Genomic DNA, 15942 nt, shown 5'->3' with positions numbered 1-15942 from the left:
AAGACATGGGACTGCCAGACCACCTTACCTGACCCCTGAGAAACCTGTATGCAGGACAAGAAGCAACAGTTAGTACTGGCCATGGAACAATCGACTGGTTCAAAATTGGGAAAGGAGGACATCAAGGCTATATATTGTTATCCTGCTTATTTAAATTATACGTACATCATATGAAATGCTGGGCTGGATGACTCACAAACTGGAATCAAGAATGCTGGGAGAAATATCACCAACCCCCAATATGCAGATGATACCACTTTAACTATAGAATGTGAAGAGAGCCTCTTGATGAAGGTGAAAGAGGACAGTGAAAAAACTGGTTTAAAACTAAACATTCAAAAAACTAAGATCACGGCATCCAGTCCCATCACTTCATGGCAAATAGATGGGAAAACAATGGAAACAGTGACAGATTTCATTTTCTTGGGCTCCAAAACCATTACGGATGGTGACTGCAGCCACGAAATTAAAAGACACCTTCTCCTTGGAAGAAAAGCTGTGACAAACCTAAACAGTGTATTGAAAAGCAGAGACATCACTTTGCCAACAAAGGTCCATATAGTCAAATCTATGGTTTTTTCAGTAGTCATGTATGGATGTGAGAGTTGGACCAGAAAGAAGGCTGAGCACCAAAGAACTGATGCTTTTGAACTGTGGTGCCGAAGAAGACTGATGGAGTCCCTCGGACAGCAAGAGATCAAACCAGTCAATCCTAAAGGAAATCAACCATGGATATTCATTGGAAGGACTGATGATGAAGCTTCAATACTTTGGCCACCTGCTACAAAGAACTGACTCATTGGAAAAGATTCTGATGCTGGGAAAGATTGAGGGCAGGCGGGGAAGGGGGCTACAGCGGATGGGACGTTTGGATGGCATTCTGATTCAATGGACATAAGTTTGAGCAAACTCAGAGAGATAGTAAGGGATAGGGAAGCCTGGTGTGCTCAGTTCATGGGGTCACAAAGAGTTGGACACGACTTAGGGACTGAACAAAGAACAACTGCAATATCAACTTCAGCAATAAATCAAATGTCCATTTTGTCTCTTGGCTTGGTTTTTCAGTTCTCTATGGTGTCCCACAGTCAATTTGTCTATCCTTGAGCCCAATCCGCATGGTTATGATATTCAGGGAGAGCAAGTCCTCTTTTGTCCTCATCAAGTAGGAAGACTTTTGCATTTCTGAAGCAACTGCAGAACCAATTTCATTTTTAAAATCTGTGGGAATTTTGTTTGGGTTTGCATTGAATCTGGAGATGTATTTTGGGAGAACTGATGTATAATATCAAGATCTCTGATCCACAAAAATGAGATATATACTTCCCTCATTGAAGTCTTCTTTAATAATTTCTCCCAATAATATTTTAGATTTTTCTAACTAGAGGTCTTGTACATTTTCTTTCGAGGTATTTTTAGGTATTTTATTTTCTTGGTATTATAACTGGTTTCTTCTTAAATTTTATTTTCTAATCATTAGCTGCTTGTAAATAGCTTTACAAATGATTTTTTAAAAATCTACCTTGTATCAGCAATCTCACTCTTACTAGTTTACTAAATCTACAATGTCAAATAGAAGCAGAATTATACATCATTCTTTATCACCACCCTTATTAAGTACCATTAATTCATGATAAAAACTTCAGTAAACTTAGTATGAGAGACTTGACTTTATATGATGGCCTATTTACAGAAACATATGTAGCAAGCCTAAGTGTGAAATGTTGAAAGCATAGGCTCTGAGGCCAGGAACCAGCAGAGGATGCCTCCTACCTCTGCTTCTATTTGACTTTGTATCGGAGATCCTAGCCAGTGCACGTGGTAAGAACAAGAACAAGAATCTATAATACTTAAAAGAATAAAACTCATTCTTCAGATTATTTGAATAGGAAAAAATTCAAGTTAATTTAGTAAACTAGTAAGAGGTTAGTGAGATTGCTGATACAAGGTAAATTTTTAAAAAATCATTTATAAAGCCATTTACAAGCAACTAATGATTTGAAAATAAAATTTTAAGAAGAAACAAGTTGCAATACCAAGAAATATCAAATACCTAAAAATAACTCTAAAGAAAGAATTATAAAGCAAAAAATGCCTACCAAGGCTAACCAACAGCCCTGTTATAGCTCGAAATTTCCAGCAGGTGGAGGCAGTGAGCCACCAAAAAGCTTTTAGCCTACAATTTCCTGCTGCCTTCCAAAACCTATTACCAGTTAACTGAGCAGAGAAGTTGGCCTATTTAGCTATTTTATCCCTATTCACTTGTTTGCTGCTGCTGCTAAGTCACTTCAGTTGTGTTCGACTTTGTGCAACCCCATAGATGGCAGCCCACCAGGCTCCCCCATCCCTGGGATTCTCCAGGCAAGAACACTGGAGTGGGTTGCCATTGCCTTCTCCAATGCATGAAAGTGAAAAGTGAAAGTGAAGTCACTCAGTCGTGTCCAACCCTCAGCGACCCCATGGACTGCAGCCCACCAGGCTCCTCCATCCATGGGATTTTCCAGGCAAGAGTACTGGAGTGGGATGCCATTGCCTTCTCCGATTCACTTGTTTAACTTCTAGCATTACCAGGCAGAAATTTCACTAAGGCAGCGTTGCATGATGGCTGCTGTTTTCCTGGTTGGATCTCACTGGGTTTCAATATTCGGTACACTCAATCCATGTCATTATAAGAGTACCTTAAGGGGGCTCTTTTGCTTTGGAATAATGAGACTAGGATTCATATAAACTGACTGAACTCACATCTGTTGACTCATTCTAGTATGAAAGTGTGTTGCTACACACTTGGTCTGCTCAGCCTGCCGTAACAACATGGCATTGGCTAGATGGCTTAATCAACAGAAGATTTATTTTTTTACAGTTCTGGAAGCTGGAAAGTTTAAGATCAATGTGTCTGGTATTCGGTTCCTGGGAGAGCTCTCTTTGTCACTTGCAGACAGATACCTGTTCCTGTGTCCTCCCACAGCAAAGAAGAGTGTTCTCATAAGAACATTAATCCCACCACAAGCCTCATTCTCATCACCTCATCTAACCTCATCCTCAAGTACAATCACATTGAGGGTTAGAGTTTCAACATGGGAATTTGAAGGGGACAAAACATTTAGCCCACCGACATGATGTTGCTAAGTTGCTTTAGTCGTGTCCAACTCTTCGCCAGCCCTATGGGCCATAGCCTGCCAGGATCCTCTGTCCATGGGGTTCTCCAGGCAAGAATACTGGAGTGGGTTGCCATACCCTTCTCCAGGGGATCTGCCCTGGAAGGATCGAACCAGAATCTTTTACATTTTCTGCACTGGCAGGTGGGTTATTTACCACTAACACCATCTGAAAAGCCCCTTAGTCCACGACAACTAACTGTAAAAGATGTATGTAGGTCTCAGAAAGGAGCTGGTAAAAGTTCTCAGCCTAAATGAATAGAATTGACACATTTCTGGTCAAGTCTGGATTCTTTTCTTCACTGATCCTCTCCTGTGAATCTGAGCCTATTTTTGTCCTGTTCCATCTGTCCCAAAACTGGAGGACTCCTATATGAAGGCCCTTATTATCAAAATCTATCTTCTTGCTGCCTACTCTTGAAATCCTTTTTAAAACAGAATTTTAATCACATGAAGACTAAATGGATTTATTTGGTCCACTAAACTCTGAAAAATCCAAGCCACCTACTTTTCTTAGTGTTCTGGGACAATAAATTTTCGGTTTTTTGTTTTGTCTTATCTTTTTTAGTTGAAGTATAGTGATTAACTGGAGAAGAAAATGGCAACCCACTCCAGTATTCCTGTCAGGATAATCTCATGGCCAGAAGAGATGGGCAGGCTACAGTCCATGGGGTCACAGAGAGTTGGACATGATGTACCAACTGAATAACAGCATAGTGATTTATAATGTTGTGTTAGTTTCAGGCATACAGCAAAGCAGTTCAGTTATATGTACTTTTCCAGATATTTTCCACTATAGGGTATTACAAGATAATAAAGTTTCCTGTGCTATACAGTAAACCCTTGTTGTTCATTTATTTTATGTATAGTGGTATCTAATTCCATACTTAGTTTTTCCCTTCCCACCTCCACTACCCATTGGAAAACAAACTTATGGTTACCAATGTCTATTTTTAAGTTAATTTGTATATTTTTGATTCCATATACAAGTGATATATTTGTTTGTCTGACATACTTCACTTAGTATGATATTCTTTAGATCCTTATTTCTGCAAATGACATTACTTTTTTCTTTTTTATAGCTGACTAATATTCCATTGAAAATCTGTAAAAATGTATTGTCCCAGAACACTAAGAAAAGTGGATGGCTTGGATTTGGCAGAATTTCATGGACTAAACAAACCCACTTAGTCATTGTGTGATTAAAATTTTGTTTTAAAAGGAATGTTTGCGAGTAGGCAGAAGGAAGATAGATTTTGATAATAAGGGCCTTCATAAAGGAGTCCTTCAGTTTGGGGAATGATGGAACAGGACAAAAGATGCAAGAGACATGGGTTCAATCCCTGGGTTGGAAAGATCCCCTGGAGTAGGAAATGGCAACCTACTCTAGTATTCTCACCTGGAAATTCCATGGACAGAGGAACCTGGCTGACAGTCCATGGGACTGCAAAGAGTTGGACATGACTGAGCATATACACACTTATCTCCTTTACCTATTCACTTAAAAAAAATTGTTTATTTGATTGTGCTGGGTCTTAGTTGCGGCATGTGGGATCTAGATCCCACCAGGGATTGAACCCAGGTCTCCTATATTGGGAACACGGAGTCTTAGCCACTGGACCACAGGGAAGCCCCTATTTATTCACTGTTGATGGACAGCTTGGTTGCCTCCGTGTCTCAGCTATTTGAAAACAGTGCTGCTATTACCACTGGGGTGTGTGTTTCTTTTTGAATTAGAGTTTGTCTTTTCTGGCTATATGCCCAGGAGTGGGATTGCTGGATCATATGGTAGTTCTATTTTTAAGTACCCTCCATATTGTTCTCCAAAGTGACTATACCAATTTACATTCCCACCAGCAGTAATAGGATGGTTCCCTTCTCTCCACACCCTCTCCAGCATTTATTATTTGTAGACAGCTTGATGATAGCCATTCTGACCCGCATGAGGTGACACCTTGTTGTAGTTTTGATTTGTACTTCCCTAATAACTAGGGACGTTGAGTATCTTTTACATGGGCCTGTTGGCCATTTGTATGTCTTTGGAGAAATATCTGTTTAGATCTTTTGCCCATTTTTTGGCTGACTTGTCTTCATTATTGAGTTGTCTGAGCTGTTTGTTTATACTGGAGTTAATCCCTTGTCATTTACATCATTTGCAAATATTTTCTCCCATTCCAGACTGTCTTTTCACTCAACAATGCCCACTTTCACCACTTCTTTTCAACATAGAATTCGAAGTCTTAGCCACAGCAAAGAGAAGTTAAAAGGTATCCAAATTGGAATGGAAGAGGTCAATGTCATTATATACAGATAACATAATTTCATCATGTACAGATGAAATAATATTCTATGTAGAAAACCTTAAAGACTCTACACAAAACTTTAGAACTAATGAATTCAGCAAGGTGGCAGGATACAAAATATACAGCGATCTGTTGCATTTCTTCGACTAAAAATGAAGTATCAGAGAAAGTAAGAAAAAAAAGAAAAAGAAAAAAAAAAAAACCATTTAAAATGGCATTAGAAATAACACCTCAGAATAAACCTAACCAAGGAGATGAAAGACCCATATGCTAAAACTATAAAACATTGATAAAGGAAATGGAAGACAATTCAATAAAATGAAAACATATCCCATGCTCTTGGATTGGAAAGCGTGAAAGTGAAAGTTGCTCAGTTGTGTCTGACTCTTTGTGACCCTATGGACAATATAGCCCATGGAATTCTCCAGGTCAGAATACTGGAGTGGGTAGCCATTCCCTTCTGCAGGGGATCTTCCCAACCCAGGGATTGAACCTAGGTCTCCCACATTGCAGGCAGATTCTTTACAAGCTGAGCCATCAGGGAAGCCTTGGATTGGAAGTATATTGCTAAAAAGGCCATGTTACCCAAAACAATCTACGGATTTAATGCAATCCCTATCAAATTATCCATGACATTTTTTCATAGAACTAGAATCCTAAAATGTATATGGAACCATGAAGGACCCAAAATTGCCAAAGCAATCCTGAAGAAAAACAGAGCTGGAGGCATAACTCTCCCAGACATCAAACAATACTACAAAGACACAGAAGAGAGCCCAGAAAGAAACCTTCATCCCCTAGTCAATTAATCTTCAACAAATGAGGCAGAATATACAATAAAGACAAGTCTCTTCGGCATTGGGAAAGCTGGACAGATTCATGTAAGTGAATGAAGTTAGAACACTCCCTAACACCACAGACAAAAGATGGTTTAAAGACCTAAATATAAGACATGATGCCACAAGACTTCTAGAACATAAACAAAACATCCTGACATAAACCACAGCAATGTTTTCTTAGATCAGTCTCCCAAAGCAAAAGAAACAAAAGCAAAAAAAAAAAAAAAAAAGGGGACTTAATCAAACTTAAAAGCTATTGCACAGCAAAGGAAATCATGAATCAAGAGACAACCTATGAAGTGGGAGAAAATATTTATAGCTTTTGCTAAGGCTAATTTAAGTGTTTCATTGGACCTTAAAGTCCATACAACTATACTCATTGGTCATGACTCACTCATATTGTTGACCCACGAAAAGGAGTCGTTTCTGGAAAGAAGCTGTTCTCTCTGGCCCTGCCTCTTTTCTCAGTCCTTATCCTATTCTTTCTGTGTATTTCAATCATTCTCCTCTCCCCCTCTGAAAAGTAAATGCTTTCTGGATGGTAACAATCTTTTCCTGATTGTGCTCTACTGGGAAATCTGCTACCTTTTTTAATCCCTACAGATTCTCTAAAATTAGCCAGGCAGGACTTGTAAAGAAATGAAATTAGATCATTCCTTAACTCCATACACAAATATATGCTCAAAATGGATTAAAGACCTAAATGTTAGACGAGACACTATAAAACTCTTAGAGGAAGACATAGGCAGAACAGTAATATAAATCATAGCAACATCTTTTTTAATCCATCTCCCAGAATAATGGAAATAAAAGCAAAAATAAACAAACGGGACCTACTTAAGCTCAAAAGCTCTTGCACAGCAAAGGAAACAATGATGTGACTGATAAAGGATTAGTCTCCAAAATTTATAGCTTATACTTTGTGTGCTGTGCTTAGTCACTCAGTCATGTCCACCTCTTTGTGACTCCACGGACTGTAGCCCACCAGGCTCCTCCATCCACGGGGATTCTCCAGGCAAGAATACTGGAGTGGGTTGCCATGTCCTCCTCCAGGGGATCACCAAACCCAGGGATTGAACCCAAATCTCCTGCACTGCAGGTGATTCTTTACCATCTGAGCCATATGGAAGCTTCAGTTCAGTTCACTCACTCAGTCATGTCCAACTCTTTGTGACCCCATGGACTGCAGCACGCTAAGTTTCCCTGTCCATCACCAACTCCCGAAGCTTACTCAAATTCATGTCCATCGAGTCAGTGATGCCATCCAACCATCTCATCCTCTGTTATCCCCTTCTCCTCCCACCTTCAATATTTCCCAGCATCAGGGTCTTTTCCAATGAGTCAGTTCTTTGCATCAGGTGGCCAAAGTATTGGAGCTTCAGCTTCAGTCCTTCCAATGAATATTCAGGATTGATTTCTTTAGGATTGACTGGTTTGATCTCCTTGCAGTCCAAGGGACTCTCAAGAGTCTTCTCCAACACCACAGTTCAAAAGCATCAATTCTTCGGTAATCAACTTTCTTTAGTCCAACTCTCACATCCATACATGACTACTGGAAAAACCATAGCTTTGACCAGACGGATCTTTGTTGGCAAAGTAAACTTTGCCAGGGAAGTTTAATAGCATCAAAATAAACAACACACTCAGGAAATGGTCAGAAGACCTGAATAGACATTTCTCTAAAGAGGCCATATAGATACCCAATAGGCATATGAAAGATGTTGAACATCACTAGTTATTAGAGAAATGCAAATAAAAACTACAATGAGATGTCACCTCACACGGGTCAGAATGGTTATCATAAAAAACATCCACAAACAACAAATGCTGGACAGGGTGTGGAGATAAGGGAACCCTCCTGCACTGGTGGTGCGAATGTAAATTGCAATAGCATGGAAGTTCCTTAAAAATCTAAAAATAGACCCTAAATATGAAATACATTCTATTTCAATATGAAATAGATCCTAAATATAAATAGAAAACTAAATATGACCCTGCAATCTCACTCCTGGGCATATATCCAGAGAATAACATGGCCCAGAAAGATACGTGCACCCCAGTGTTCATTGCAACACTGTTTACAATAGCCAAGACATGGAAACAACCTAAATAGCCACTGACAGAGGAATGGATAAAGAAGATGTGGTACATATATACAATGGACTACTACTCAGCCATTAAAAAGAATGAAATAAGGCCATTTGAAGCAACATAGATGGACCTAGAGACTGTCAGATTGAGCGCAGTCAGACAGAGAAGGAGAAACAGAACATCCCTTATATCTTGAATCTAAAAGGAAAGGATACGAATTCCCTCACAAAACAGAAAGACTCACAGACTTAGAAAAGGAACCACAAGCTGTCATTGGGAAGGGATAGTTAAGGACTTGGGAAAGGTCATGTACACACTGCTCTATTTAAAATGGATAAACAAAGTTCTATTGTATAGCACATAAAACTGTGCTCAATGTTATGTGCCAGCCTGGATGGGAGGCGGGTTTGTGGGAGAATGGATACATGTATATGTATGGATGAGTCCCTTCGCTGTTCACCTGAAACTGTCACACCATTGTTAATTGGCTGTACCCCAATACAAAATGCTTTTGGTGTTAATAAAAATAAAACTTAAAAAATCAGCCAGGCAGGGAGAATTTCCACCTGGGAAGGAAAGGCAGGTTTCCTGGAAGGCACTTGGCTTTGTTTCACCTCCTCCTAATGGTGGGGTCTCTGTGGAATCATCCAAGCACTTCCCTGCGGATGCCAGAGACTTGATTCACCTACAGACCCCGAGCCAGTTCTTTAAACCTTTGTTGTCATTTTGACCAAACACTTAGAAGTAGTCACTTTTTCAGCTACTTCCACAATTTATAATAATGGTAAAGGTGGTGACAGTGGTGTGGTAAACATATTGAGTTTTTCTGTGCCACACAAGATACTGTTTCACATGTATTATCTCATTTGTATATATGTTTGAATTCAGAACTTTAGGGGTTTAGCAAGGTAATAAATTGCATATATATAGTATGGAATGCTGGGAGCCACCACGGGAGATCCCACCCATGACAAGGTCATGTGGAAGAGATCTGACGAGCAACGCGGATCAGAACTTGAGGGACCCCCTGGATCTGCTCGAGCATCTACCCCAAAACCAGAATCTGTCTGTCTTACTATTTTGTGCCTTTCACCAACTCTTCTGACATTAGCAGGGGGCTATGCCCGACCACCTTTCTCTGGAAAAAGTCAACTCAGGGCTCTAATTAATAAGTCTCTTGGGCATGAAAGGAGTATTTTAATTCAAACCTCTCTGATGGCTTTCTAGCTTGCCTGACAGGTTTATCCAGACTCTTGCAGCTATGCACATGATTGTTCACAGCCTCCCAACCGTGAGAGACATGGGAAGCCTAAAACATTCTAAAAATATAGAGCCTTTCAAAGAGTTAAAAACTATTAGAGTAGTGCTGGTGTAAGATTTCATTGTTGAGCCAATGCTTGCTGCCAAGTTCCCATATCCCTTACCCATTGTGCACCTAGGGGTGCACTGGTTAACATAGTTGGAATGTAAGAAAAACAAGGAGCAGCCTTGGAATTAACCACACCAGACTTTTGAGCTAATTGGTTCTTTCTCTATTGTGACCCACTGCACCTTTGCTCCGTGAGACTGTAACTTTATTTAGTTTTTTCTGAAGCTGGGAGAAATAAAGAAAAAACTAAGGGAAAATAAGTTTTCTGGTTGAGCAGCCTTTATCAAAAAAGGGTCATAAAATGTCCACAGGCCTCCAAGGCCAGAAGATAATGTACACAACATTGTTTATAGGAAAGGTATGCAGAAAAAACCCTGGTTTTGATAAAGACAAAACAGATGTAATGTTTGGGCTGACTCTGCATGACTCTGCATATTTCATTTCCCTCTATGTACAAGTCAAGCTTTAAAAGTTCCTTTTGAAAATAAAGTTATGGGCCTTGCTCACCAAAGGTTGGTCTCCCCGTGTCATTCTTTCTTTCCTTTTCTTTCTTTCTCTCTCTGTTCTTCTTTCAGGATGACTCCTTGGGGCACAGGGGCTCTCTGAGTTCACTTTTTTGCCTAGGCTTCTTAGGCCCGATCGGGAAGGCGCCCTGCGTCTTCACCAGGGAGTGGGCGTCCTGCGTCCTCACCCTACCGAGAGGGTGCCTGCGGCCTCCGTGAACAGAGCAAGTTCCGTGCCAGGAGCTTTACTGGCTTTCTGTGTAAACCAAGGAAGATCAAGCCTCTTTCTCTCCCCTTTTTTTACTTTCCTTATCACCGATGCTGTCATCCTGAGGGTACCCCTGGATCCTGCTGGGGCTGGACCCCGGCAATGGAACACAATTAGTAGGGTTTGTTAACTTGTAATCAAATACATGCATATACCCTCAGTGAAATGTATGAATATGGTAAACTACATAAAGGCTACACAAGTTGCCCCAAAACATTCCAGATTAGGTTTGTTTGCCAATAAATTCAGATTAGGTAGAGTTTTGTTACCAAAAGATTTAGAGAGAATTTTGGAACTACAGATAAGAAACTGTGAACCTTATAAATATTTCAGAACTTGTGTGCTCAGTATCTAAGTTATGTTGGACATTGTGTGACACCATAGACTGCAGCCTGCCAGGCTCCTCTCTCTGTGGGACTCTCCAGGTAAGAATACTGGAGTGGGTTGCCATTTCCTCCTCCAACGGATCTTCAGTTCAGTCACTCAGTCGTGTCCAACTCTTTGCAACCCCATGAATCGCAGCACACCAGGCCTCCCTGTCCATCACCAACTCCCGCAGTTCACTCAGACTCATGTCCATCAAGTCAGTGATGCCATCCAGCCATCTCATCCTCTGTCGTCCCCTTCTCCTCCTGCCCCCAATCCCTCCCAGCATCAGAGTCTTTTCCAATGAGTCAACTCTTCGCATGAGGTGGCCAAAGTACTGGAGTTTCAGCTTTAGCATCATTCCTTCCAAAGAAATCCCAGGGCTGATCTCCTTCAGAATGGACTGGTTGGATCTCCTTGCAGTCCAAGGGACTCTCAAGAGTCTTCTCCAACATCACAGTTCAAACGCATCAATTCTTTGGCACTCAGCTTTCTTCACAGTCCAACTCTCATATCCATACATGACCACTGGAAAAACCATAGCCTTGACTAGACAGACCTTTGTTGGCGAGGTAATATCTCTGCTTTCAATATGCTATCTAGGTTGGTCATAACTTCCCTTCCAAGGAATAAGCGTCTTTTAATTTTGACTATAAAATATTAGTACTTCCAGATCATTACTAATCAAGGATTTTTTTTCCCTCCCACATCTGTATCGAGTTACTTAGCACTATTTATTTAAACATTTCTCTCATTTAATCTTGGTGACTGTTGATCAATTGACCATATATGTATAGGTCCATTTCTGGACTATCTGTTCTATTCCATTTATTTATATATCCTCACAACAATGTCACACCATAATTACTGTGGTTACTGTGGTTTGCCATGAGACCTGAAATCAGGTAATATAAGCCCACATTTGTTTTTGTCTTGAGTTTTCCAGGTTCACTGCATTTTCATACAAATATTTCAATCAACTTGACTTTCCACAATTACTATTCCACAAAAAATTAGCTATTTGTAGACAATATGATACACCTGGACCCCCTAGACAATCATTGATCAAACTCACTCAGTAGCAGGATATTAAGTGAACATGTGGAAGTCATTAGCCTTCTTATAAACAAACAGTATCTAACGACAGGACAGACCATCTTAGTAACAAGATAAAATATTAGAAATAACATTTAATCAGAAATGTACAAATTCATATGAGGAAAACTTTAAACTCTAAATAAAACTAAGTTTGGTAAAATGTTCTCTCTCATATTTGGATCGGATATTGCCACATCATAAAAATGTCAGTTCTCCCTAGTTTATTGATAGACTTAACTCAGTTCCTCCCCTCAAATTCTAGCTTTTTTGTGAAGCTAGACAAGTTGATACATGTTGCTCCATATTAAATTAATAGAAATACTAAGAAAATTTATGGAGAAGGCAATGGCACCCCACTCCAGTACTCTTGCCTGGAAAATCCCATGGACGGAGGAGCCTGGTAGGCTGCAGTCCATGGGGTCGCTAGGAGTCGGACACGACTGGGCAACTTTACTTTCACTTTTCACTTTCATACACTGGAGAAGGAAATGGCAACCCACTCCAGTGTTCTTGCCTGGAGAATCCCAGGGGCGGGGAGCCTGGTGAGCTGCCGTCTTTGGGGTCACACAGAGTCGGACACGACTGAAGTGACTTAGCAGACTTAGCAGCAAGAAAATTTATGAGGACTAGCCCTTACATTGGAGAAGGCAATGGCACCCCACTCCAGTACTCTTGCCTGGAAAATCCCATGGATGGAGGAGCCTGGTAGGCTGCAGTCCATGGGGTCGCTAAGAGTCGGACACAACTGAGAGACTTCACTTTCACTTTTCACTTTCATGCATTGGAGAAGGAAATGGCAACCCACTCCAGTGTTCTTGCCTGGAGAATCCTGGGGACGGTGGAGACTGGTGGGCTGCAGACTATGGGGTCTCGCAGAGTCGGACATGACTGAAGCGACTTAGCAGTAGCAGCAGCCCTTACATACAAAAAATAAACTGTAAAGTCTGTAATTAAAACCGTGGTATTAGCCCATGAATATACAAGCCCATGGAACACAAAACAAAAAATCTACAATTTGATCCAAGCTCATATGAACTCTTTAAAGTGGTATTTCAAGTCACTGAGAGCAAGAAGGTATTTCAATAAATGATGCTACAACTGGCTGGTTGTTTGGAAAAAGTTACATATGGTGTGAAGCATAAAATCTAAGACTGAATTCCCAATGGACCAGTGATTTGAATCTAATAAAAGATGAAATTCCACAAGGACTGGAGGAAAACCTGAGTGAATTTGTCTTTATCTTGAGTGAGAAGAAAGACTTCAACTATGACTGAAAGTCCAGAAGTAGCAAAATAAAAATGGACACATATGATTGTATGCAGAGTACATCATGAGAAACGCTGGACTGGAAGATACACAAGCTGGAATCAAGATTGCTGGGAGAAATATCAATAACCTCAGATATGCAGATGACACCACCCTTATGGCAGAGAGTGAAGAGGAACTCAAAAGCCTCTTGATGAAAGTGAAAGAGGAGAGTGAAAAAAGTTGGCTTAAAGCTCAACATTCAGAAAACTAAGATCATGGCATCCGGTCCCATCACTTCATGGGAAATAGATGGGGAAACAGTGGAAACAATGTCAGACTTTATTTTTGGGGGCTCCAAAATCACTGCAGATGGTGACTGCAGCCAGGAAATTAAAAGACGCTTACTCCTTGGAAGGAAAGTTATGACCAACCTAGATAGCATAATCAAAAGCAGAGACATTACTTTGCCAACAAAGGTTCATCTAGTCAAGGCTATGGTTTTTCCTGTGGTCATGTATGGATGTGAGAGTTGGACTGTGAAGAAGGCTGAGCACTGAAGAATTGATGCTTTTGAACTGTGGTGTTGGGGAAGACTCTTGAGAGTCCCTTGGACTACAAGGAGATCCAACCAGTCCATTCTGAAGGAGATCAGCCCTGGGATTTCTTTGGAAGGAATGATGCTAAAGCTGAAACTCCAGTACTTTGGCCACCTCATGCGAAGAGTTGACTCATTGGAAAAGACTCTGATGCTGGGAGGGATTGGGGGCAGGAGGAGAAGGGGACGACAGAGGATGAGATGGCTGGATGGCATCACTGACTTGATGGACATGAGTCTGAGTGAACTGCGGGAGTTGGTGATGGACAGGGAGGCCTGGCGTGCTGCGATTCATGGGGTCGCAAAGAGTCAGACACGACTGAGCGACTGAACTGAACTTGATTGTATATTTTCAGGGCAAAAATACCATAAACCAAGTCAAAGTCAGGCTGACACAAGTTGCAAAATATATCATAAAGGTCAATATGTTTATCTATCTTAGAAACTTGAGTAAAGGGAAAAAGGCATGAATAAAGTATGTGAAGAGACAACTCATCTAAAAATAAGGCAATGACTCTTACCCATGTCAAACAGTGTTTGACCTTGCTTGTAAGAAACTACATTGAGATACTATTTCTTGCTTATCAAATTGGAAAAAGTATAACATACTCTTTGGGCAAAGCTTTGGGGAAATGGGCACTCTTACATTGCCTGTGGCTTTTCAAATTTGTACAGTTCTCTTAGAGGGCATTTTGGTAATATTTAATAAAACTACAATTGCATTTACTTTTTGACCCAGCATTTACCTTTTTTCCTCTGGCTTCAGTGGTTTTTGATGAGAAGTCAGCTGTTATTTGTGTAATTGTTCACCTTTAGGTAATGTATGTTTCTCTGGTTGCTTTCAAGATTTCCCTTTATTTTTGTTTTTTAACAGTTTGGATTATGATGTGTCTGTGTGGGTTTTGTTTATAGTTACTGAATTTTTTTGTATATCTGAGTTTCTTTGATCTGTGGGCTGATTATTTTATCAATTCTAAAGAATGCAAATACTTATTTTCCTCCCTTCTTTTTCTGTTTGTTTACTGTAATCTCTATTGACTTGTCAAGTTTACTGATTCATTCCTTAGCTGTATTCAGTCTACTGATAAGCCTATTGAAGTATTCTTCATCTCTGAGACCATTTTTTATTTCTAACCTTTTCCTTTGGCTCTTTGTCATAGTTTCCATGTCTCTGCTAAAACCCACCATTTACTCATATTGTCCACCTATCCAACTAGACTCATTAACATATTTATCGATTTTTTTTTGAAGAGTCCCTAATTGGTAATTTCGACAGCTCTGTCATACCTGCATTTGATTTTATTAACATTTTGTTTTTTGACAAGGCCATGCTTCCTTGCATGCCTCGTAATTTTGGTGGAATGCAGTATATAGCATGTTTAAAAATTGAAGGGGCTGAAATAAATTTTATGTCCAGCAAGGGGCATATCTTTCTTTCCATCAGGATGTTAGCCTTGAAATTTGAGTGAATCTAATCTGTAGTTGAGCTGGGCCTGGGCTCTATGGTTAGATTCAGCTCACCACAGATTAAGTTATTTGAAAATCAAAGTGTTAGCTGCTCAGTTGTGTGCAACTCTTTGTGACCCCATGGACTATAGGCCACCAGGCTCTTCTGTCCATGGAATTCTCTAGGCAAGAATACTGGGAGTGGGCTGCCAGGCCCTCCTCCAGGGGATCTTCCCGATCCAGGGATTGAAACCCTTGTCTCCTGCATTGTAGGCAGATTCTTTACCGAGTTATTCAAGGGTTGCATCAAAACACTGTCTTTGATATACTTGGAAACTGTATGCCTGAAGAGCTTATTTTAGCTCTCCGATCTCCCTCTGAAGCAGGCCCCATGTTTTACCTTGGGGTTGGGGGCCTCTCATACAGTTGCTTCTCCCCCAGCTGAAAACTATGAAAAGCAGCACAAGGCCAAAAACGCCTGTGGATTTGTTATCCTCTGGTTTGGCCCTCAGATTTCAGCAGGCCCCACAGAGGTGTGCCTCGGCTGGTGTATCCTTAAGCTCTTCTGCTTTGCCCCACAAACACTCCATGAAAGTCTATGGAAGAGAGCTGTGTCTCCCAGGGATTTTAAGGGCCTGTGTCAGGGGCTTCCCTGGTGGCTCAG

This window comes from Bos indicus, chromosome 9, assembly GCF_029378745.1.
Source record: "Bos indicus isolate NIAB-ARS_2022 breed Sahiwal x Tharparkar chromosome 9, NIAB-ARS_B.indTharparkar_mat_pri_1.0, whole genome shotgun sequence".
Classification (NCBI taxonomy): domain Eukaryota; kingdom Metazoa; phylum Chordata; class Mammalia; order Artiodactyla; family Bovidae; genus Bos; species Bos indicus.
The sequence above is the reverse complement of the archived record's forward strand: the minus strand, read 5'-3'. Positions refer to the sequence as shown.